Genomic DNA, 23,611 nt, shown 5'->3' on the forward strand with positions numbered 1-23,611 from the left:
GTGCGGAGTATAAAAGGGGGCGCCGGCGTCGCGGCCCCTCAGTCGGGGGGCGGCGGCGGCGGCGGCAGGAGCTCCGCGGACTGGCCCGGATGCGGGGACGCCGCCCTGTGGGGCCGAAGCCGCCGGCCCTGAGGCGCGGGGAAAGCGGCGTGGCAGCCGCGCATCGGCTCCGTCATCGGCAGCGCCGCTTCGTGCCCGGTAGGGAGCGGGAGAACGCGGCGGCGGGCGGCGGGTGGCGAGTGCCGTCGGCGGGACGGGGCTTGGGCCGCCTGCGGTGTGCGATCTCCCGAGAGCAGCGGGGAGGGCCCCGGGGAGCGGCGGCGGGCGGGGCGCTGTGGGAGCCGGCGCATGTCTCCGAATGAGCCGCCCGGCGCAACGCGCGAGGTGCCAATGAAATAAAATAGAACACGGTAAAGTGCCACAGAGGAGCCGCACCTAGAGGGCTCTCCGCCCCTGCCCCGTGTCACTAAGAGAGCTGCGCCGAGGGACCTCCGGGGCAGCGCTGCTGGGTAAAAAAAGCAGCACGGGAAAGCCTGGGAAATGTGAGCGGAATAAAATATTGACAAAGGGAAGTGTGAGGGGAATAAAATGTTGACAATGGTCTAAGAAATATTCAAAAGGTACTGCAGCAGGAGTGGCCGCTGCCCCGTGTCACTAAAAGAGCTGCACCGCGGGACCTTCGGGGCAGCGCCGCTGGGTTAAAAGAGCAGCACGGGAAAGGCTGAGAGGTGTATAGGGAATAAAATGTTCCACATGGTAAAAGAGGTACAATAAAGGTACTGCAGCAGGAGTGGCCGCTGCCCCGTGTCACTAAAAGAGCTGCACCGCGGGACCTTCGGGGCAGCGCCGCTGGGTAAAAAGAGCAGCACGGGAAAGGCTGAGAGGGGTATAGGGAATAAAATGTTCCACATGGTAAAAGAGGTACAATAAAGGTACTGCAGCAGGAGTGGCCGCTGTCCCGTGTCACTAAAAGAGCTGCACCGAGGGACCTTCGGGGCAGCGCCGCTGGGTAAAAAGAGCAGTACGGGAAAGGCTGAGAGGGGTATAGGGAATAAAATGTTCCACATGGTAAAAGAGGTACAATAAAGGTACTGCAGCAGGAGTGGCCGCTGCCCCGTGTCACTAAAAGAGCTGCACCGCGGGACCTTCGGGGCAGCGCTGCTGGGTAAAAAGAGCAGCACGGGAAATGCTGGGAAGTGTGAGCGGAATAAAATATTGACAATGGTCTAAGAAATATTCAAAAGGTACTGCAGCAGGAGTGGCCGCTGCCCCGTGTCACTAAAAGAGCTGCACCGCGGGACCTTCGGGGCAGCGCCGCTGGGTTAAAAGAGCAGCACGGGAAAGGCTGAGAGGTGTATAGGGAATAAAATGTTCCACATGGTAAAAGAGGTACAATAAAGGTACTGCAGCAGGAGTGGCCGCTGCCCCGTGTCACTAAAAGAGCTGCACCGCGGGACCTTCGGGGCAGCGCCGCTGGGTAGAAAGAGCCGCACGGGAAATGCTGGGAAGCGTGAGCGGAATAAAATATTGACAAAGGGAAGTGTAAGGGAATAAAATGTTGACAATGGTCGAAGAAATATTCAAAAGGTACTGCAGCAGGAGTGGCCGCTGCCCCGTGTCACTAAAAGAGCTGCACCGCGGGACCCACGGCGGGGCGGCGCCGCTGGTTAAAAGAGCAAAACGGGAAAGGCTGAGAGGTGTAAAGGGAATAAAATGTTGAGCATGGTAAAAGAGGTACAATAAAGGTACTGCAGCAGGTGTGGCCGCTGCCCCGTGTCACTAAAAGAGCTGCACCGCGGGACCTTCGGGGCAGCGCTGCTGGGTAAAAAGAGCAGCACGGGAAAGGCTAAGAAGTGTGAAGGGAATAAAATGTTGACAATGGTCTAAGAAATATTCAAAAGGTACTGCAGCAGGAGTGGCCGCTGCCCCGTGTCACTAAAAGAGCTGCACCGCGGGACCTTCGGGGCGGCGCTGCTGGGTAGAAAGAGCCGCACGGGAAATGCTGGGAAGTGTGAGCGGAATAAAATATTGACAAAGGGAAGTGTAAGGGAATAAAATGTTGACAATGGTCTAAGAAATATTCAAAAGGTACTGCAGCAGGAGTGGCCGCTGCCCCGTGTCACTAAAAGAGCTGCACCGCGGGACCTTCGGGGCAGCGCCGCTGGGTAAAAAGAGCCGCACGGGAAATGCTGGGAAGTGTGAGCGGAATAAAATATTGACAAAGGGAAGTGTGAGGGGAATAAAATGTTGACAATGGTCTAAGAAATATTCAAAAGGTACTGCAGCAGGAGTGGCCGCTGCCCCGTGTCACTAAAAGAGCTGCACCGCGGGACCTTCGGGGCAGCGCTGCTGGGTAGAAAGAGCAGCACGGGAAATGCTGGGAAGTGTGAGCGGAATAAAATATTGACAAAGGGAAGTGTGAGGGGAATAAAATGTTGACAATGGTCTAAGAAATATTCAAAAGGTACTGCAGCAGGTGTGGCCGCTGCCCCGTGTCACTAAAAGAGCTGCACCGCGGGACCCACGGCGGGGCGGCGCCGCTGGTTAAAAGAGCAAAACGGGAAAGGCTGAGAGGTGTAAAGGGAATAAAATGTTGAGCATGGTAAAAGAGGTACAATAAAGGTACTGCAGCAGGAGTGGCCGCTGCCCCGTGTCACTAAAAGAGCTGCACCGAGGGACCTTCGGGGCAGCGCGGCTGGGTAAAAAGAGCAGCACGGGAAATGCTGGGAAGTGTGAGCGGAATAAAATATTGACAAAGGGAAGTGTGAGCGGAATAAAATGTTGACAATGGTCTAAGAAATATTCAAAAGGTACTGCAGCAGGAGTGGCCGCTGCCCCGTGTCACTAAAAGAGCTGCACCGCGGGACCTTCGGGGCAGCGCCGCTGGGTCAAAAGAGCCGCACGGGAAAAGCTGAGAGGTGTATAGGGAATAAAATGTTCCACATGGTAAAAGAGGTACAATAAAGGTACTGCAGCAGGAGTGGCCGCTGCCCCGTGCTGCTAAAAGAGCTTCTCTGAGGCACCGTCGCGGCTGCGCCGTTCCCGCCTCGGGCGCTTCTGGGCGGTTTTGAGGCGGGGGGAGCCCAGCGCGGCAGTGGCGGGAAAAGGGGGTGCGGAGTATAAAAGGGGGCGCCGGCGTCGCGGCCCCTCAGTCGGGGGGCGGCGGCGGCGGCGGCAGGAGCTCCGCGGACTGGCCCGGATGCGGGGACGCCGCCCTGTGGGGCCGAAGCCGCCGGCCCTGAGGCGCGGGGAAAGCGGCGTGGCAGCCGCGCATCGGCTCCGTCATCGGCAGCGCCGCTTCGTGCCCGGTAGGGAGCGGGAGAACGCGGCGGCGGGCGGCGGGTGGCGAGTGCCGTCGGCGGGACGGGGCTTGGGCCGCCTGCGGTGTGCGATCTCCCGAGAGCAGCGGGGAGGGCCCCGGGGAGCGGCGGCGGGCGGGGCGCTGTGGGAGCCGGCGCATGTCTCCGAATGAGCCGCCCGGCGCAACGCGCGAGGTGCCAATGAAATAAAATAGAACACGGTAAAGTGCCACAGAGGAGCCGCACCTAGAGGGCTCTCCGCCCCTGCCCCGTGTCACTAAGAGAGCTGCGCCGAGGGACCTCCAGGGCAGCGCTGCTGGGTAAAAAAAGCAGCACGGGAAAGCCTGGGAAATGTGAGCGGAATAAAATATTGACAAAGGGAAGTGTGAGGGGAATAAAATGTTGACAATGGTCTAAGAAATATTCAAAAGGTACTGCAGCAGGAGTGGCCGCTGCCCCGTGTCACTAAAAGAGCTGCACCGCGGGACCTTCGGGGCAGCGCCGCTGGGTTAAAAGAGCAGCACGGGAAAGGCTGAGAGGTGTATAGGGAATAAAATGTTCCACATGGTAAAAGAGGTACAATAAAGGTACTGCAGCAGGAGTGGCCGCTGCCCCGTGTCACTAAAAGTGCTGCACCGCGGGACCTTGGGGGCAGCGCCGCTGGGTAGAAAGAGCCGCACGGGAAATGCTGGGAAGCGTGAGCGGAATAAAATATTGACAAAGGGAAGTGTAAGGGAATAAAATGTTGACAATGGTCTAAGAAATATTCAAAAGGTACTGCAGCAGGAGTGGCCGCTGCCCCGTGTCACTAAAAGAGCTGCACCGCGGGACCCACGGCGGGGCGGCGCCGCTGGTTAAAAGAGCAAAACGGGAAAGGCTGAGAGGTGTAAAGGGAATAAAATGTTGAGCATGGTAAAAGAGGTACAATAAAGGTACTGCAGCAGGTGTGGCCGCTGCCCCGTGTCACTAAAAGAGCTGCACCGCGGGACCTTCGGGGCAGCGCTGCTGGGTAAAAAGAGCAGCACGGGAAAGGCTAAGAAGTGTGAAGGGAATAAAATGTTGACAATGGTCTAAGAAATATTCAAAAGGTACTGCAGCAGGAGTGGCCGCTGCCCCGTGTCACTAAAAGAGCTGCACCGCGGGACCTTCGGGGCAGCGCCGCTGGGTAAAAAGAGCAGCACGGGAAAGGCTGAGAGGTGTATAGGGAATAAAATGTTCCACATGGTAAAAGAGGTACAATAAAGGTACTGCAGCAGGAGTGGCCGCTGCCCCGTGTCACTAAAAGAGCTGCACCGCGGGACCCACGGCGGGGCGGCGCCGCTGGTTAAAAGAGCAAAACGGGAAAGGCTGAGAGGTGTAAAGGGAATAAAATGTTGAGCATGGTAAAAGAGGTACAATAAAGGTACTGCAGCAGGTGTGGCCGCTGCCCCGTGTCACTAAAAGAGCTGCACCGCGGGACCTTCGGGGCAGCGCTGCTGGGTAAAAAGAGCAGCACGGGAAAGGCTAAGAAGTGTGAAGGGAATAAAATGTTGACAATGGTCTAAGAAATATTCAAAAGGTACTGCAGCAGGAGTGGCCGCTGCCCCGTGTCACTAAAAGAGCTGCACCGCGGGACCTTCGGGGCAGCGCTGCTGGGTAGAAAGAGCAGCACGGGAAATGCTGGGAAGTGTGAGCGGAATAAAATATTGACAAAGGGAAGTGTGAGGGGAATAAAATGTTGACAATGGTCTAAGAAATATTCAAAAGGTACTGCAGCAGGAGTGGCCACTGCCCCGTGTCACTAAAAGAGCTGCACCGCGGGACCTTCGGGGCAGCGCCGCTGGGTAAAAAGAGCCGCACGGGAAATGCTGGGAAGTGTGAGCGGAATAAAATATTGACAAAGGGAAGTGTGAGGGGAATAAAATGTTGACAATGGTCTAAGAAATATTCAAAAGGTACTGCAGCAGGAGTGGCCGCTGCCCCGTGTCACTAAAAGAGCTGCACCGCGGGACCCACGGCGGGGCGGCGCCGCTGGTTAAAAGAGCAAAACGGGAAAGGCTGAGAGGTGTAAAGGGAATAAAATGTTGAGCATGGTAAAAGAGGTACAATAAAGGTACTGCAGCAGGAGTGGCCGCTGCCCCGTGTCACTAAAAGAGCTGCACCGAGGGACCTTCGGGGCAGCGCCGCTGGGTAGAAAGAGCAGCACGGGAAATGCTGGGAAGTGTGAGCGGAATAAAATATTGACAATGGTCTAAGAAATATTTAAAAGGTACTGCAGCAGGAGTGGCCGCTGCCCCGTGTCACTAAAAGAGCTGCACCGCGGGACCTTCGGGCAGCGCCGCTGGGTCAAAAGAGCCGCACGGGAAAAGCTGAGAGGTGTATAGGGAATAAAATGTTCCACATGGTAAAAGAGGTACAATAAAGGTACTGCAGCAGGAGTGGCCGCTGCCCCGTGCTGCTAAAAGAGCTTCTCTGAGGCACCGTCGCGGCTGCGCCGTTCCCGCCTCGGGCGCTTCTGGGCGGTTTTGAGGCGGGGGGAGCCCAGCGCGGCAGTGGCGGGAAAAGGGGGTGCGGAGTATAAAAGGGGGCGCCGGCGTCGCGGCCCCTCAGTCGGGGGGCGGCGGCGGCGGCGGCAGGAGCTCCGCGGACTGGCCCGGATGCGGGGACGCCGCCCTGTGGGGCCGAAGCCGCCGGCCCTGAGGCGCGGGGAAAGCGGCGTGGCAGCCGCGCATCGGCTCCGTCATCGGCAGCGCCGCTTCGTGCCCGGTAGGGAGCGGGAGAACGCGGCGGCGGGCGGCGGGTGGCGAGTGCCGTCGGCGGGACGGGGCTTGGGCCGCCTGCGGTGTGCGATCTCCCGAGAGCAGCGGGGAGGGCCCCGGGGAGCGGCGGCGGGCGGGGCGCTGTGGGAGCCGGCGCATGTCTCCGAATGAGCCGCCCGGCGCAACGCGCGAGGTGCCAATGAAATAAAATAGAACACGGTAAAGTGCCACAGAGGAGCCGCACCTAGAGGGCTCTCCGCCCCTGCCCCGTGTCACTAAGAGAGCTGCGCCGAGGGACCTCCGGGGCAGCGCTGCTGGGTAAAAAAAGCAGCACGGGAAAGCCTGGGAAATGTGAGCGGAATAAAATATTGACAAAGGGAAGTGTGAGGGGAATAAAATGTTGACAATGGTCTAAGAAATATTCAAAAGGTACTGCAGCAGGAGTGGCCGCTGCCCCGTGTCACTAAAAGAGCTGCACCGCGGGACCTTCGGGGCAGCGCCGCTGGGTTAAAAGAGCAGCACGGGAAAGGCTGAGAGGTGTATAGGGAATAAAATGTTCCACATGGTAAAAGAGGTACAATAAAGGTACTGCAGCAGGAGTGGCCGCTGCCCCGTGTCACTAAAAGAGCTGCACCGCGGGACCTTCGGGGCAGCGCCGCTGGGTAAAAAGAGCAGCACGGGAAAGGCTGAGAGGGGTATAGGGAATAAAATGTTCCACATGGTAAAAGAGGTACAATAAAGGTACTGCAGCAGGAGTGGCCGCTGTCCCGTGTCACTAAAAGAGCTGCACCGAGGGACCTTCGGGGCAGCGCCGCTGGGTAAAAAGAGCAGTACGGGAAAGGCTGAGAGGGGTATAGGGAATAAAATGTTCCACATGGTAAAAGAGGTACAATAAAGGTACTGCAGCAGGAGTGGCCGCTGCCCCGTGTCACTAAAAGAGCTGCACCGCGGGACCTTCGGGGCAGCGCTGCTGGGTAAAAAGAGCAGCACGGGAAATGCTGGGAAGTGTGAGCGGAATAAAATATTGACAATGGTCTAAGAAATATTCAAAAGGTACTGCAGCAGGAGTGGCCGCTGCCCCGTGTCACTAAAAGAGCTGCACCGCGGGACCTTCGGGGCAGCGCCGCTGGGTTAAAAGAGCAGCACGGGAAAGGCTGAGAGGTGTATAGGGAATAAAATGTTCCACATGGTAAAAGAGGTACAATAAAGGTACTGCAGCAGGAGTGGCCGCTGCCCCGTGTCACTAAAAGAGCTGCACCGCGGGACCTTCGGGGCAGCGCCGCTGGGTAGAAAGAGCCGCACGGGAAATGCTGGGAAGCGTGAGCGGAATAAAATATTGACAAAGGGAAGTGTAAGGGAATAAAATGTTGACAATGGTCGAAGAAATATTCAAAAGGTACTGCAGCAGGAGTGGCCGCTGCCCCGTGTCACTAAAAGAGCTGCACCGCGGGACCCACGGCGGGGCGGCGCCGCTGGTTAAAAGAGCAAAACGGGAAAGGCTGAGAGGTGTAAAGGGAATAAAATGTTGAGCATGGTAAAAGAGGTACAATAAAGGTACTGCAGCAGGTGTGGCCGCTGCCCCGTGTCACTAAAAGAGCTGCACCGCGGGACCTTCGGGGCAGCGCTGCTGGGTAAAAAGAGCAGCACGGGAAAGGCTAAGAAGTGTGAAGGGAATAAAATGTTGACAATGGTCTAAGAAATATTCAAAAGGTACTGCAGCAGGAGTGGCCGCTGCCCCGTGTCACTAAAAGAGCTGCACCGCGGGACCTTCGGGGCGGCGCTGCTGGGTAGAAAGAGCCGCACGGGAAATGCTGGGAAGTGTGAGCGGAATAAAATATTGACAAAGGGAAGTGTAAGGGAATAAAATGTTGACAATGGTCTAAGAAATATTCAAAAGGTACTGCAGCAGGAGTGGCCGCTGCCCCGTGTCACTAAAAGAGCTGCACCGCGGGACCTTCGGGGCAGCGCCGCTGGGTAAAAAGAGCCGCACGGGAAATGCTGGGAAGTGTGAGCGGAATAAAATATTGACAAAGGGAAGTGTGAGGGGAATAAAATGTTGACAATGGTCTAAGAAATATTCAAAAGGTACTGCAGCAGGAGTGGCCGCTGCCCCGTGTCACTAAAAGAGCTGCACCGCGGGACCTTCGGGGCAGCGCTGCTGGGTAGAAAGAGCAGCACGGGAAATGCTGGGAAGTGTGAGCGGAATAAAATATTGACAAAGGGAAGTGTGAGGGGAATAAAATGTTGACAATGGTCTAAGAAATATTCAAAAGGTACTGCAGCAGGTGTGGCCGCTGCCCCGTGTCACTAAAAGAGCTGCACCGCGGGACCCACGGCGGGGCGGCGCCGCTGGTTAAAAGAGCAAAACGGGAAAGGCTGAGAGGTGTAAAGGGAATAAAATGTTGAGCATGGTAAAAGAGGTACAATAAAGGTACTGCAGCAGGAGTGGCCGCTGCCCCGTGTCACTAAAAGAGCTGCACCGAGGGACCTTCGGGGCAGCGCGGCTGGGTAAAAAGAGCAGCACGGGAAATGCTGGGAAGTGTGAGCGGAATAAAATATTGACAAAGGGAAGTGTGAGCGGAATAAAATGTTGACAATGGTCTAAGAAATATTCAAAAGGTACTGCAGCAGGAGTGGCCGCTGCCCCGTGTCACTAAAAGAGCTGCACCGCGGGACCTTCGGGGCAGCGCCGCTGGGTCAAAAGAGCCGCACGGGAAAAGCTGAGAGGTGTATAGGGAATAAAATGTTCCACATGGTAAAAGAGGTACAATAAAGGTACTGCAGCAGGAGTGGCCGCTGCCCCGTGCTGCTAAAAGAGCTTCTCTGAGGCACCGTCGCGGCTGCGCCGTTCCCGCCTCGGGCGCTTCTGGGCGGTTTTGAGGCGGGGGGAGCCCAGCGCGGCAGTGGCGGGAAAAGGGGGTGCGGAGTATAAAAGGGGGCGCCGGCGTCGCGGCCCCTCAGTCGGGGGGCGGCGGCGGCGGCGGCAGGAGCTCCGCGGACTGGCCCGGATGCGGGGACGCCGCCCTGTGGGGCCGAAGCCGCCGGCCCTGAGGCGCGGGGAAAGCGGCGTGGCAGCCGCGCATCGGCTCCGTCATCGGCAGCGCCGCTTCGTGCCCGGTAGGGAGCGGGAGAACGCGGCGGCGGGCGGCGGGTGGCGAGTGCCGTCGGCGGGACGGGGCTTGGGCCGCCTGCGGTGTGCGATCTCCCGAGAGCAGCGGGGAGGGCCCCGGGGAGCGGCGGCGGGCGGGGCGCTGTGGGAGCCGGCGCATGTCTCCGAATGAGCCGCCCGGCGCAACGCGCGAGGTGCCAATGAAATAAAATAGAACACGGTAAAGTGCCACAGAGGAGCCGCACCTAGAGGGCTCTCCGCCCCTGCCCCGTGTCACTAAGAGAGCTGCGCCGAGGGACCTCCAGGGCAGCGCTGCTGGGTAAAAAAAGCAGCACGGGAAAGCCTGGGAAATGTGAGCGGAATAAAATATTGACAAAGGGAAGTGTGAGGGGAATAAAATGTTGACAATGGTCTAAGAAATATTCAAAAGGTACTGCAGCAGGAGTGGCCGCTGCCCCGTGTCACTAAAAGAGCTGCACCGCGGGACCTTCGGGGCAGCGCCGCTGGGTTAAAAGAGCAGCACGGGAAAGGCTGAGAGGTGTATAGGGAATAAAATGTTCCACATGGTAAAAGAGGTACAATAAAGGTACTGCAGCAGGAGTGGCCGCTGCCCCGTGTCACTAAAAGTGCTGCACCGCGGGACCTTGGGGGCAGCGCCGCTGGGTAGAAAGAGCCACACGGGAAATGCTGGGAAGCGTGAGCGGAATAAAATATTGACAAAGGGAAGTGTAAGGGAATAAAATGTTGACAATGGTCTAAGAAATATTCAAAAGGTACTGCAGCAGGAGTGGCCGCTGCCCCGTGTCACTAAAAGAGCTGCACCGCGGGACCCACGGCGGGGCGGCGCCGCTGGTTAAAAGAGCAAAACGGGAAAGGCTGAGAGGTGTAAAGGGAATAAAATGTTGAGCATGGTAAAAGAGGTACAATAAAGGTACTGCAGCAGGTGTGGCCGCTGCCCCGTGTCACTAAAAGAGCTGCACCGCGGGACCTTCGGGGCAGCGCTGCTGGGTAAAAAGAGCAGCACGGGAAAGGCTAAGAAGTGTGAAGGGAATAAAATGTTGACAATGGTCTAAGAAATATTCAAAAGGTACTGCAGCAGGAGTGGCCGCTGCCCCGTGTCACTAAAAGAGCTGCACCGCGGGACCTTCGGGGCGGCGCTCCTGGGTAGAAAGAGCCGCACGGGAAATGCTGGGAAGTGTGAGCGGAATAAAATATTGACAAAGGGAAGTGTAAGGGAATAAAATGTTGACAATGGTCTAAGAAATATTCAAAAGGTACTGCAGCAGGAGTGGCCGCTGCCCCGTGTCACTAAAAGAGCTGCACCGCGGGACCTTCGGGGCAGCGCCGCTGGGTAAAAAGAGCAGCACGGGAAAGGCTGAGAGGTGTATAGGGAATAAAATGTTCCACATGGTAAAAGAGGTACAATAAAGGTACTGCAGCAGGAGTGGCCGCTGCCCCGTGTCACTAAAAGAGCTGCACCGCGGGACCCACGGCGGGGCGGCGCCGCTGGTTAAAAGAGCAAAACGGGAAAGGCTGAGAGGTGTAAAGGGAATAAAATGTTGAGCATGGTAAAAGAGGTACAATAAAGGTACTGCAGCAGGTGTGGCCGCTGCCCCGTGTCACTAAAAGAGCTGCACCGCGGGACCTTCGGGGCAGCGCTGCTGGGTAAAAAGAGCAGCACGGGAAAGGCTTAGAAGTGTGAGCGGAATAAAATGTTGACAATGGTCTAAGAAATATTTAAAAGGTACTGCAGCAGGAGTGGCCGCTGCCCCGTGTCACTAAAAGAGCTGCACCGCGGGACCTTCGGGGCAGCGCTGCTGGGTAAAATGCGCAGCACGGGAAAGGCTGAGAAGTGTGAGGGGAATAAAATGTTGACGATGGTCTAAGAAGTATTTAAAAGGTACTGCCGCATGATTGGCCGCTGCCCCGTGTCACTAAAAGAGCTGCACCGCGGGACCTTCGGGGCAGCGCCGCTGGGTCAAAAGAGCCGCACGGGAAAAGCTGAGAGGTGTATAGGGAATAAAATGTTCCACATGGTAAAAGAGGTACAATAAAGGTAGTGCTGCAGGAGTGGCCGCTGCCCCGTGTCACTAAAAGAGCTGCACCGCGGGACCTTCGGGGCAGCGCCGCTGGGTAAAAAGAGCAGCACGGGAAAGGCTGAGAGGTGTATAGGGAATAAAATGTTCCACATGGTAAAAGAGGTACAATAAAGGTACTGCAGCAGGTGTGGCCGCTGCCCCGTGTCACTAAAAGAGCTGCACCGCGGGACCTTCGGGGCAGCGCTGCTGGGTAAAAAGAGCAGCACGGGAAAGGCTTAGAAGTGTGAGCGGAATAAAATGTTGACAATGGTCTAAGAAATATTTAAAAGGTACTGCAGCAGGAGTGGCCGCTACCCCGTGTCACTAAAAGAGCTGCACCGCGGGACCTTCGGGGCAGCGCTGCTGGGTAGAAAGAGCCGCACGGGAAATGCTGGGAAGTGTGAGCGGAATAAAATATTGACAAAGGGAAGTGTAAGGGAATAAAATGTTGACAATGGTCTAAGAAATATTCAAAAGGTACTGCAGCAGGAGTGGCCGCTGCCCCGTGTCACTAAAAGAGCTGCACCGAGGGACCTTCGGGGCAGCGCCGCTGGGTAAAAAGAGCAGCACGGGAAAGGCTGAGAGGTGTATAGGGAATAAAATGTTCCACATGGTAAAAGAGGTACAATAAAGGTACTGCAGCAGGAGTGGCCGCTGCCCCGTGTCACTAAAAGAGCTGCACCGCGGGACCCACGGCGGGGCGGCGCCGCTGGTTAAAAGAGCAAAACGGGAAAGGCTGAGAGGTGTAAAGGGAATAAAATGTTGAGCATGGTAAAAGAGGTACAATAAAGGTACTGCAGCAGGTGTGGCCGCTGCCCCGTGTCACTAAAAGAGCTGCACCGCGGGACCTTCGGGGCAGCGCTGCTGGGTAAAAAGAGCAGCACGGGAAAGGCTAAGAAGTGTGAAGGGAATAAAATGTTGACAATGGTCTAAGAAATATTTAAAAGGTACTGCAGCAGGAGTGGCCGCTGCCCCGTGTCACTAAAAGAGCTGCACCGCGGGACCTTCGGGGCAGCGCCGCTGGGTAAAAAGAGCCGCACGGGAAATGCTGGGAAGTGTGAGCGGAATAAAATGTTGACAATGGTCTAAGAAATATTTAAAAGGTACTGCAGCAGGAGTGGCCGCTGCCCCGTGTCACTAAAAGAGCTGCACCGCGGGACCTTCGGGGCAGCGCCGCTGGGTCAAAAGAGCCGCACGGGAAAAGCTGAGAGGTGTATAGGGAATAAAATGTTCCACATGGTAAAAGAGGTACAATAAAGGTACTGCTGCAGGAGTGGCCGCTGCCCCGTGTCACTAAAAGAGCTGCACCGCGGGACCTTCGGGGCAGCGCCGCTGGGTAAAAAGAGCAGCACGGGAAAGGCTGAGAGGTGTATAGGGAATAAAATGTTCCACATGGTAAAAGAGGTACAATAAAGGTACTGCAGCAGGTGTGGCCGCTGCCCCGTGTCACTAAAAGAGCTGCACCGCGGGACCTTCGGGGCAGCGCTGCTGGGTAAAAAGAGCAGCACGGGAAAGGCTTAGAAGTGTGAAGGGAATAAAATGTTGACAATGGTCTAAGAAATATTTAAAAGGTACTGCAGCAGGAGTGGCCGCTACCCCGTGTCACTAAAAGAGCTGCACCGCGGGACCTTCGGGGCAGCGCTGCTGGGTAAAAAGAGCAGCACGGGAAATGCTGGGAAGTGTGAGCGGAATAAAATATTGACAAAGGGAAGTGTGAGGGGAATAAAATGTTGACAATGGTCTAAGAAATATTCAAAAGGTACTGCAGCAGGAGTGGCCGCTGCCCCGTGTCACTAAAAGAGCTGCACCGCGGGACCTTCGGGGCAGCGCTGCTGGGTAAAAAGAGCCGCACGGGAAATGCTGGGAAGTGTGAGCGGAATAAAATATTGACAAAGGGAAGTGTAAGGGAATAAAATGTTGACAATGGTCTAAGAAATATTCAAAAGGTACTGCAGCAGGAGTGGCCGCTGCCCCGTGTCACTAAAAGAGCTGCACCGAGGGACCTTCGGGGCAGCGCTGCTGGGTAAAAAGAGCAGCACGGGAAAGGCTGAGAAGTGTGAGCGGCATAAAATGTTGACAATGGTCTAAGAAATATTTAAAAGGTACTGCAGCAGGAGTGGCCGCTGCCCCGTGTCACTAAAAGAGCTGCACCGCGGGACCTTCGGGGCGGCGCTGCTGTGTAAAAAGAGCCGCACGGGAAATGCTGGGAAGTGTGAGCGGAATAAAATATTGACAATGGTCTAAGAAATATTCAAAAGGTACTGTAGCAGGAGTGGCCGCTGCCCCGTGTCACTAAAAGAGCTGCACCGAGGGACCTTTGGGGGAGCGCCGCTGGGTAAAAAGAGCCGCACGGGAAATGCTGGGAAGCGTGAGCGGAATAAAATATTGACAAAGGGAAGTGTAAGGGAATAAAATGTTGACAATGGTCTAAGAAATATTCAAAAGGTACTGCAGCAGGAGTGGCCGCTGCCCCGTGTCACTAAAAGAGCTGCAACGCGGGACCTTCGGGGCAGCGCCGCTGGGTAGAAAGAGCCGCACGGGAAATGCTGGGAAGTGTGAGCGGAATAAAATATTGACAAAGGGAAGTGTGAGCGGAATAAAATGTTGACAATGGTCTAAGAAATATTCAAAAGGTACTGCAGCAGGAGTGGCCGCTGCCCCGTGTCACTAAAAGAGCTGCACCGCGGGACCCACGGCGGGGCGGCGCCGCTGGTTAAAAGAGCAAAACGGGAAAGGCTGAGAGGTGTAAAGGGAATAAAATGTTCCACATGGTAAAAGAGGTACAATAAAGGTACTGCAGCAGGAGTGGCCGCTGCCCCGTGTCACTAAAAGAGCTGCACCGCGGGACCTTCGGGGCAGCGCCGCTGGGTAAAAAGAGCAGCACGGGAAAGGCTGAGGTGTATAGGGAATAAAATGTTCCACATGGTAAAAGAGGTACAATAAAGGTACTGCAGCAGGAGTGGCCGCTGCCCCGTGTCACTAAAAGAGCTGCACCGCGGGACCTTCGGGGCAGCGCTGCTGGGTAAAAAGAGCAGCACGGGAAATGCTGGGAAGTGTGAGCGGAATAAAATGTTGACAATGGTCTAAGAAATATTCAAAAGGTACTGCAGCAGGAGTGGCCGCTGCCCCGTGTCACTAAAAGAGCTGCACCGCGGGACCTTCGGGGCAGCGCCGCTGGGTAAAAAGAGCAGCACGGGAAAGGCTGAGAGGGGTATAGAGAATAAAATGTTCCACATGGTAAAAGAGGTACAATAAAGGTACTGCAGCAGGAGTGGCCGCTGCCCCGTGTCACTAAAAGAGCTGCACCGCGGGACCTTCGGGGCAGCGCTGCTGGGTAAAAAGAGCAGCACGGGAAATGCTGGGAATTGTGAGCGGAATAAAATATTGACAAAGGGTAATGTGAGGGGAATAAAATGTTGACAATGGTCTAAGAAATATTTAAAAGGTACTGCAGCAGGAGTGGCCGCTACCCCGTGTCACTAAAAGAGCTGCACCGCGGGACCTTCGGGGCAGCGCCGCTGGGTAAAAAGAGCCGCACGGGAAATGCTGGGAAGTGTGAGCGGAATAAAATGTTGACAATGGTCTAAGAAATATTTAAAAGGTACTGCAGCAGGAGTGGCCGCTGCCCCGTGTCACTAAAAGAGCTGCACCGCGGGACCTTCGGGGCAGCGCCGCTGGGTAAAAAGAGCCGCACGGGAAATGCTGGGAAGTGTGAGCGGAATAAAATATTGACAAAGGGAAGTGTAAGGGAATAAAATGTTGACAATGGTCTAAGAAATATTCAAAAGGTACTGCAGCAGGAGTGGCCGCTGCCCCGTGTCACTAAAAGAGCTGCACCGCGGGACCTTCGGGGCAGCGCTGCTGGGTAAAAAGAGCAGCACGGGAAAGGCTGGGAAGTGTGAGGGGAATAAAATGTTGACAATGGTCTAAGAAGTATTCAAAAGGTACTGCCGCATGAGTGGCCGCTGCCCCGTGTCACTAAAAGAGCTGCACCGCGGGACCTTCGGGGCAGCGCCGCTGGGTCAAAAGAGCCGCACGGGAAAAGCTGAGAGGTGTATAGGGAATAAAATGTTCCACATGGTAAAAGAGGTACAATAAAGGTACTGCAGCAGGAGTGGCCGCTGCCCCGTGCCGCTAAAAGAGCTTCTCTGAGGCACCGTCGCGGCTGCGCCGTTCCCGCCTCGGGCGCTTCTGGGCGGTTTTGAGGCGGGGGGAGCCCAGCGCGGCAGTGGCGGGAAAAGGGGGTGCGGAGTATAAAAGGGGGCGCCGGCGTCGCGGCCCCTCAGTCGGGGGGCGGCGGCGGCAGGAGCTCCGCGGGCTGGCCCGGATGCGGGGACGCCGCCCTGTGGGGCCGAAGCCGCCGGCCCTGAGGCGCGGGGAAAGCGGCGTGGCAGCCGCGCATCGGCTCCGTCATCGGCAGCGCCGCTTCGTGCCCGGTAGGGAGCGGGAGAACGCGGCGGCGGGCGGCGGGTGGCGAGTGCCGTCGGCGGGACGGGGCTTGGGCCGCCTGCGGTGTGCGATCTCCCGAGAGCAGCGGGGAGGGCCCCGGGGAGCGGCGGCGGGCGGGGCGCTGTGGGAGCCGGCGCATGTCTCCGAATGAGCCGCCCGGCGCAACGCGCGAGGTGCCAATGAAATAAAATAGAACACGGTAAAGTGCCACAGAGGAGCCGCACCTAGAGGGCTCTCCGCCCCTGCCCCGTGTCACTAAGAGAGCTGCGCCGAGGGACCTCCGGGGCAGCGCTGCTGGGTAAAAAAAGCAGCACGGGAAAGCCTGGGAAATGTGAGCGGAATAAAATATTGACAAAGGGAAGTGTGAGGGGAATAAAATGTTGACAATGGTCTAAGAAATATTCAAAAGGTACTGCAGCAGGAGTGGCCGCTGCCCCGTGTCACTAAAAGAGCTGCACCGCGGGACCCACGCCGGGGCGGCGCCGCTGGTTAAAAGAGCAAAACGGGAAAGGCTGAGAGGTGTAAAGGGAATAAAATGTTGAGCATGGTAAAAGAGGTACAATAAAGGTACTGCAGCAGGAGTGGCCGCTGCCCCGTGTCACTAAAAGAGCTGCACCGCGGGACCTTCGGGGCAGCGCTGCTGGGTAAAAAGAGCAGCACGGGAAATGCTGGGAAGTGTGAGCGGAATAAAATATTGACAAAGGGAAGTGTGAGGGGAATAAAATGTTGACAATGGTCTAAGAAATATTCAAAAGGTACTGCAGCAGGAGTGGCCGCTGCCCCGTGTCACTAAAAGAGCTGCACCGCGGGACCTTCGGGGCAGCGCTGCTGGGTAAAAAGAGCAGCACGGGAAATGCTGGGAAGTGTGAGCGGAATAAAATATTGACAAAGGGAAGTGTGAGGGGAATAAAATGTTGACAATGGTCTAAGAAATATTCAAAAGGTACTGCAGCAGGAGTGGCCGCTGCCCCGTGTCACTAAAAGAGCTGCACCGTGGGACAGGCGGGGCAACGCTGCTGGGTAAAAAGAGCAGCACGGGAAAGGCTAAGAAGTGTGAGCGGAATAAAATGTTGACAATGGTCTAAGAAATATTCAAAAGGTACTGCAGCAGGTGTGGCCGCTGCCCCGTGTCACTAAAAGAGCTGCACCGCGGGACCTTCGGGGCAGCGCTGCTGGGTAAAAACGCCCCCGTAGCGCCCCCGACGGTGCTCCGCCCCATTCTTTCGCGCACGCGCGTAATGTATCCCCGCCCCTCACTCCGCTCCTGGCCGCGCCCTGCGCCCCACCCCACCGTGCCTCCCGGACTCTCCCCCCACCCGCCATTGGGGGTCCTCATAGGGTGTCCGCCGTCCCGTGCCGCCTCACGGACCCCTGCCACCGCCCGCGGCCCCCCTCCCGCCCGGGGGAAATGCTTCAGGATTCTAAATGGTCTGAAAATAACAGTCACTAGAGCAGCCTTCGCCATTTCCCCTGCTCCCCCGAAGGGCAGGAGCTGTGCAGAGTCAGGAGCACTCCTTCCCAGGAGGTGAGAGGTGGAGAGGCCGGAGCTGGAGGCAGGGTTTCCCAGACGGGAAGTAGGAAGAATGTCAGTTTCCAGCAGCTCTCGGTGAGTACTGGATGGACTCCGTGCTGGGCAGGTGGGAAATGTGGGTCATATTCACGTTCCCAGGAACTGCTGAAATGATAAGTCGCAGCAACCTCACATGTCTGTGTGTAGAACCAGCTCTAATGGTGGCTGGCAGCCACGTGTGAGCTGGGAAATGAACATCAGGAGGCTGGGAACAAGTCCCAGAAATTGGTTAAAATGGGATGGACTTTTGCCAAGCATCTGAAAATTGCTTTTGTTTTGCTTTAGGAATTCAAAACTGAAGCGATTCTCAAGGCGTTTCTTGCAGCTGCTGTTGGCTGAACAGATTGGCACCTGATTTACCTGTAAAGTCCTGGCTTGTTCACTGCCTCTCACAGCTTGTACAGTAGCTGGAATCCCAGTGGTGCAGGGATGCACTGGAATTCCTGAGTTAATGTTAAGTCTTGCCAGATGATTTTTACGAGGTTAAATTCCAGTGAATCTGTACCAAAAAACTGGAAGCCCTGAAGCACAAGAAGCTGTGCTGCAAGACCTGATGGCCTCAGTGTGCTCCTGGCTGTACCTGTTCAGGTGTTCCCCTGCTGTGCTGTCTGTCAGAGCCGTGGGGATGGGCAGATCCAACGAGCCGGAGTTAAACCCCACAGAGGCATTTTGGAGCAGGCGGGTGGGACCAAGGCAGAGCTGCTCAGGGACTGCAGGTAGAAACTGAAGCCCTCACCAGGAGAGCTGTGTAATCATCACAATCCTCTGCTTTTCCTATGACAGAACCTGTTCTTGGTCATTCCTGCAGTTTGCAGGGAGTAAAAATGCCCTTGGGGATTCCCTACTGGGACCAGCGATCCATATTTTGAGGGGAGTCCTTGAAACAGACCTGTGAGAAATGAGGATGCTGCAGCCAGAACAATGAGAATGGAGAGTCTGTCACTGTTATCCCCAGAGAACGGCGAATCACGACATAGGTCCAGGTTAAAAGATATGGCCAAAGCGGAGTTAAGACCTCATTTAATGAATTTCTCCTCTTTTATAGTGTAGTTTGCAATAAAGAAATTACATGATTGGCTTATTCACTCACCACCTCTCAAGGTGATAGGCCGAGCAGTAAGACACCCATTTCCAAATATTATTCTCACAAGACTGAAAACAATTCTAGTGTTCTGACAACAATAGCAGGTGTAGAAATAGTTTACATTCTTACAAACTGTTACCACCCATCCAGTTCTCATGAGAACGAAAGCTCTCACAGAGAAGCTGTGAGAAGCTGGATTTCTCTGTTTCTCAGCTAAAGGATGAGAAAGGAAAAACTTCACAAACTACAGAGCTGGAAAATTTCTCTGCTCCTGCCTTTTAGCATCCACAGAGAATCCATAGTGAATGTTGTCTGGTGAGTCTCTCGATATCTGATCTAATGCTGTGCTGTCACCAAGTGACCTCATTCTGATTTAATGGTCCCAGTGTGCTGAAAGTACACATTGAAGTACAAAATGCCCATGGGAAGGTTCATGCTCCCAAGGGATTGGTCTAGGGATGTGCAGCTTCTGAACTGCACAAATAATTCAGATTGCCACAGCTGCCTGCTGGGCCATGGTTCTGGGCCAGGAGTATCAGGAAGGCAGCATCTTTGCTGCCAGCTCAACAGTTATTTTCCTTGGAGCTATCAAGACAAAAACAAAATGGTGATCATGCCCCACTTGCAAACCACAGAGCATGATCAGCGCCGTAACTGTGTATTTTTTTTCCTCCTCTCTGCAACTCTCTCAAGGATGCCCTGAAGTGCTCTGGCTCATGGCAATATAATCTGTGTGTAATAGCTTCCCGTGGCTGTCTGTGCAGCTGGGTCAGTCACAGGCTGTTCCATAGAATCCCTGAGGCTGGAAAACCCTTTGAGACCATCAGGTCCAACTGCTGCCCCAGCACTGCCAGGGCCACTCCTTACCCCTGTCCCCAACTGCCACATCAAGAACCACCCACTGACAAAAATTGGGGTGAGGGCTGCAGGCACAGACAGCGCCATTACTCACTGGCAGGGGGTCTGGGGGTTCCCAGAGGGCGTCCAAAACCCCTGGCCTTCCCAGGCAGGATGGCTGGTGTGGAGAACACAAGGTGCAGGTGGGAGCATCCCAAAGCCAGACTAGGGGTCATTTCCCTGAAGTTCAAGGAACCCATGCTCAGAGCACCTTTAACTCCACTGTGCTTGGGACCTTTTTGTAGGTGTAGGTTTTTATGCACTTGGAAACAGATCTTGGGATCTGCCAGTGAATTCAGTGAATTGTCTCAGCCAGAGGCCTTCTGGCTGACCTAAAAAGTAGATTTTGAACCCTCGAGCCACAGGGTTTGTAGTGTTTTTCAACAGCAGAGCAAGACTCAATGGGTTATCCTGTTCAGCTGACCCCACGAGGGCCGGGTCAGCTGGGACAGCCCTTGCTGTCATGCATTTTCCTCCCTCAGAGAAAGAAACCACTTGGCTTTACTCTGCAGGGTTCACTGAGGCTGTGAATTGTAATCCAGAGCATCTTCAGGCTCCCAGGGCTTGGGGCTGTGATCTTTGGTGTGCAGAACACACCCCGATCTGTATAACTCAGGTTTGGATGCACATTTCCAGTTACTCGGACTGGGAAGAGGCCAAGAGGGTGGTGGGAAGGGCTTTCTCCCGGGCCTGAACACCCTCAAGGCAGGGATGATTTTAAAATGTTTGTTGTCTTTTGTTTCCCAGCCCAGGGCTAAGTTGGTGTTCCCTGAATTGGATGCACAGTTAGGGCATCCAAAGGATCGTGGCAAGCGCAGCACTGAAAACATCAGGATGAAACAGTTCTCAAGAAACTCAACTTTCTAAAACATTTGTCAAGATAAAACAATACAGGAATGACCTTGAAAGAAAAGCCCCTGTCAAGAAAAGCAGCAGGAGAACAGTTGTGAACAGAAACACTAAGGAATTGCTACTGGCTCTCAGTCCCGGCGTCCTGTTTTTTTTCAGGCAGGTTTTGTACTGAATTGAAAGGCAGTTTTCTTGCCTCTGTGTGGCACCTGCATCCTACCTGCAGAAGGAGAAAGTGTGGAGCGGTAAGTGGGAGGAAGGACCATTTTTAGATCTACCCTTGGATTCCAGTTCCTCGTGGAGGGTCTGTGCTGCCTGAAGTACAAGCAAAGTAAATCCTGGAGTACCTGTTCATTCGCCTGCTGAGCTTGGAAGAGACACACTGGACATGAAATTCCAGGGAAGCTGCACTTGCAGTAGTGTCTGGAGCAAGAAGCAGTGGAAGCTGTTTGCTGTCTGCTTGTTCCCCACCTTCACCTCAGTTTCCTGGGGCCCCAGGTAATCATACATCACCTTTGCTTTTTCCAAAGTCTTTGCTGAAGTGTTTCTAAATGCGGCAGTGAGATTTTCCATAGCTGGAATTTATTTTGTTTTGGGAAGTCTGTCTCATTGTACAGTCTGTGATTTAACAGTTCCCATGAGAGGATAATCACTGTCAAAGAAGGCAAATGAAGCCAAGATCCTGGACTAGGATGCCACAGGCCCCTGCCAAGCACAGGTTACAAAATAGCAACCCCCCAGGTTACAAAAATACTAAACTAAAAGCCCATGTTACAAAATACAAAAAAAAAAACCAGCCCACAAAAATACCAAAAAACCAGCCTACAAAAATAATAATAATAAAAAAAATCAGATTCCAAAATACCAGAATAACCTAGTTCCAAAATAATAGAAAACCAAGGTAAAAAATATCAGAAAACTAGGTTTCAAAATCCCAGAAAACCAAGTTTTGAAATACCAAAGTTATCCAGTTCCAAAATACCAAGTCCAGAGGTACCAAAGTAATTCGGTTCCAAAACAGTAGACTACCAAGTCCCAAATTGCCAAAGTAATCCAGTTCTGCAATACCAGAAAACCAAGTTTCAGAATAGCAAAGTAACCTACTTTCAAAATACCAGAATACCAAGTTCCAAAATACCAAAATAATTCCCTTTCAAAATACCAGAATATTAAGTTCTAAAATATCAACATGTCCCCATTTCAAAATATCAAATTCCAAAATACCAATTTTCAGATGCCCTATATGGGCAGGATTCCCAAACGCAAAAGAATGCATTATTGTCAAAATGGGATCTGTGCTATCAAAATTGATATTTTCTGTTCTGAAAAGCTTTTGCCCAATGACCATCAATACTTGTATTTATTTTGATCATTTAGCCAGATGTAATAAGAATTTTACTTTAAAAGCCAACACTTGTAGCAGTTTTCTGCTTAGTTCTTGTCTGTGAGAACTGGCATTTGGGCAGGAGAGCTGCGGTCAGGAGCAAAGGATGGAGTAATCTGCTCCCTGGATGGACAGGGAAAGACTGAGTAGCAGGCAAAGGGAGTACTTATAAACTATATCAATAGTTCACAGAAATTCGGGGTAGACCAGCGATGGGGGGCTCGGGTTCTGTCAGGGCCTGTCAGGATTAGCCATAAAAAACCCGGCCAAACCCTTGTCCCCTCAAGGGATGTATCAAACACTTCCACAGAAACACAATTCAGTAATGATTGCAGAGGAAAAATTACCTGTAATCGCTTATGATCTGAGGGAAATTTCCTCGTTAATTACAAAGCAGGGACATAGGGAATTTTGGAGGCAGAATCCCAATTTTGGCCACAGGCACCTGGCTGAGAAGGCCAGTTCTTTTCCACAGAAAGGAAAGCCCGGCACCCCAGTGTTTCAGGGACAGACAATGGCCCATGAATGGGAGGGAACAACCGGCAGGACCTTTCTCCACCTCACCCCCTGCTCCAAGGCACAGCAGGTCCAGGTATGACCAGCTGCTTTCAGAGGGTTGCCTGGGCACACCTGCACAGGGAGCTACTAGTTCAGAGGGGCTGATGAAGGTATCCCAAGTGTCCCTCCAGGAACAACAGTTGGAGCATCCTAGCAGGAGCTAGGGAGCAGCCAGATGCACCTGGGCACCTGAGCATGCCAGGCAGCATATGGGGTGCCACAGGGAAACTTTCAACTTTCCCCTTTTATCTTGTCAGTCCCTCCCCAGAGCCCCCAGAAAAGAGAAGTATTATTAAGAGAAAAGGGGCTTAAATTGAGGGAATAAACTTCCTTTTCCATAATTGTCTCTATCAAAATTGAGGGGGAATCCCCTTCCCCTGCAATTTTAATAGTATCATTTGAAGGAAACCCCACCCCTTCTATGCTATCAATTGACAGCAAATCCCCATTTTCCATTATTTTCTAGTTTAAATGGAAAGGGAAAACCTTGACTGTGCTATTTTATGGGTTTGAATTAAGGGTAACTCCTGCATTTTCATCATCCAAATGTGTAAATGGAGGGGGAAGCCCAGTTGTCCCCCCTTTTTAAGAGTTTGAGCTGAGGGAAAAATTACTCTTTCTGTATTATTTGAGAGATTTAAAGTGAGGAAACCCCCTCTTTTCCAAATATTTTAGGGGATTAAATTAAAGGGGAGAAGCCATTTATTTGCCATCATATTAGCTTAAGTGGAGGTAAACACCCCATTTCCTCATTTTAGGGGTTCAGTTAAAGGAAGTGCTCCCTTTTTCAGCATTTTAAGGGTTTAAATCTGCATTTCAGGGCACTTCTACCCATGCCCCGGTACCAAATATCTCATATGGGAGTAAGCCCAGCACATACGTAACCCTAACAGCACCCAGGAGTCTATTAGTTTTGTTATTTTTATTTATAATGTATCTAGCCCTAATTAGAGGTCCCAGTGAGAGCTTCACCATTCATATAATTACTATTCTTCTCCACCCTACTTAGTCACATGTGAAGTACTACTTACTAATCACTAAGGAGCAACTGTGCAAATTAATAGCTAGTTATCCCACTTGGCTATCTACACTGCCAAAATACAAAGTCTTATTTCTTACCTGGTCTCTGCCCTTTTGCTCGATGTAGCTGTAGTAAAAAAGAAGGCATCATCAATTCCCTGAAGAGCTTTTTTTCCTCCTCTCCAGCCCTTTACTCATTTTGAACTTAAATCAGAGGAGGCAAGCAGCTATAGCTCCTTTGACAGCTTTTATACCTTGTGGTAATTGCCTCCTCCCTTTTCTGGGGCATGATGGGAATGAGAGGCGGACCCGGCCAGGGGTATATTAACCCCAGCCCTTGCCAAGGGGATTCATTTCCTCCCTGGGATTGACCAGGTAGGAGATCTGCTCTCATTTTAATGAAGAGGGCCTTTCAGCTTATATCAGGTTGTTTTTTTTTTTTCCCCCCAGTAGATGCTTTTAGTCTCTAAAGCAACAGAGGTTTTGAAGACATTGTGAAGAAGATAGTGTTGAACACAGGGAGTATTTAGGCTCATAATTTTGGCTTGAGTGTTCAGGGGTGGTAAGGTGCTTTTC

At 53.6% G+C, this 23,611-nt stretch overlaps 1 long non-coding RNA gene across 1 annotated transcript; it reads right to left on the reverse strand.

Annotated features, from left to right (window-relative positions):
• Positions 1–18,248: 18,248 nt before the first annotated feature.
• LOC138120989 (uncharacterized) lies at positions 18,249–23,239 on the reverse strand. Its single transcript, XR_011156021.1, has 2 exons — positions 23,135–23,239; positions 18,249–21,132 (listed from the first exon to the last, which is right to left on the reverse strand). It is a non-coding gene; the product is annotated as an uncharacterized lncRNA (long non-coding RNA).
• Between the last annotated feature and the right edge of the window lie 372 nt (positions 23,240–23,611).

The sequence above is a fragment of the Aphelocoma coerulescens genome, chromosome 20 (genome assembly GCF_041296385.1).
Source record: "Aphelocoma coerulescens isolate FSJ_1873_10779 chromosome 20, UR_Acoe_1.0, whole genome shotgun sequence".
NCBI classification, from domain to species: Eukaryota; Metazoa; Chordata; class Aves; order Passeriformes; family Corvidae; genus Aphelocoma; species Aphelocoma coerulescens.